The sequence below is a fragment of the Macaca nemestrina genome, chromosome 12, assembly GCF_043159975.1.
Source record: "Macaca nemestrina isolate mMacNem1 chromosome 12, mMacNem.hap1, whole genome shotgun sequence".
Classification (NCBI taxonomy): domain Eukaryota; kingdom Metazoa; phylum Chordata; class Mammalia; order Primates; family Cercopithecidae; genus Macaca; species Macaca nemestrina.
This window is the reverse complement of record NC_092136.1, coordinates 57,969,223-57,970,374: the sequence shown is the minus strand read 5'-3', so window position 1 is coordinate 57,970,374 and position 1,152 is coordinate 57,969,223. Positions and strand designations below refer to the sequence as shown.

General features: G+C 38.2%; 1 pseudogene; it reads right to left on the bottom strand.

Moving 5' to 3' along the window:
• Window positions 1-847: 847 nt before the first annotated feature.
• Window positions 848-944, bottom strand: LOC112427878 (U6 spliceosomal RNA; annotated as a pseudogene).
• Between the last annotated feature and the right edge of the window lie 208 nt (window positions 945-1,152).

The window sequence follows — 1,152 nt, the reverse complement described above, 5'->3', positions numbered from 1 at the left end:
AATTAGCCAGGCTTGGTGGCGAGCACCTGTAGTCCCAGCTACTTGGGAGGCTGAGGCAGGAGAATGGCATGAACCCGGAAGGCGGAGCTTGCAGTGAAGGCAAAGCTTGCAGTGAGCCAAGATCGCGCCACAACACTCCAGCCTGGGCAACAGAAGGAGAGTCCATCTCAAAAAAAAAAAAAATTAAAATTCCTTAATTGTAATTTTAAAATTCTTTAAAATTGTGTTTCTATTTTAATTTGGTTGTACTTTGTTCTTAATTCTTGAGACAATCACTAAGGATAGATACTTTTACCCCTAGAAATACTGTTTCACTTCATGAGAGATTATTTCAAAAGTTATCTTCAGCCCCTATGGCACCCTCTCACTCGCCTTAACCAGTCCATCACTAATGGGCATGCCAGTTTCATCCCAATACCTCCCCAGTCTATCTGTCTCTTTTGAAACCACCACAGTTCAGCCCATCACACCTCTTACCTGGACAGCCTCAATAGTCAGCCAACTGGAATCCCTGTATCAATGTCTGTTTCCCATTGCCTACACTGCAACTTCTCAAAGATCTTCTCAAAATGCAAATCTGTTCATGTCTGCTCTTGGCTTAAAACTTTTTGATGTCATTAGGTATATACAAGAGACTTCGATTATAATCGAGGTCATATTATTTAAAAGCATTATCCAATTATCGTATTCCATTTAAGTTCGTAGTAGTTACATGAATATTTATTACATTAGTCTCTGTCATCTATATATGAAACATTTCTCACATGAGAAAAACAGCCAAAAGTTCAAAACAAACAAAAAATCAAAATCAAAACATAGCAACAGAGATTTTTCAATTGCATCCTTAATGAAGTATTGAAGTTTCCTATGTCCAATCCTTGCTCATGGGCCATGCTAATCTTCTCTGTATCCAATTCTAGTACATGTGCTCCCAAAGCGAGCACTATATGTCTAAACCTAAGACCTCCTCAGTTATGATATTAATACTTCTCATACTTCTTTGAGTTCTTTGAGATTTCTTTTTGCCACAGAGCTTTTGTTGTTTCTGCCCATGGCTCTCTCTGCCACCTACTCTCTATAAACTCCCTGGTTAATTCCTATTTAAACTTCAGATTTAAATGTAAATATCACTTTCTTGGAGATGTCTTTCTT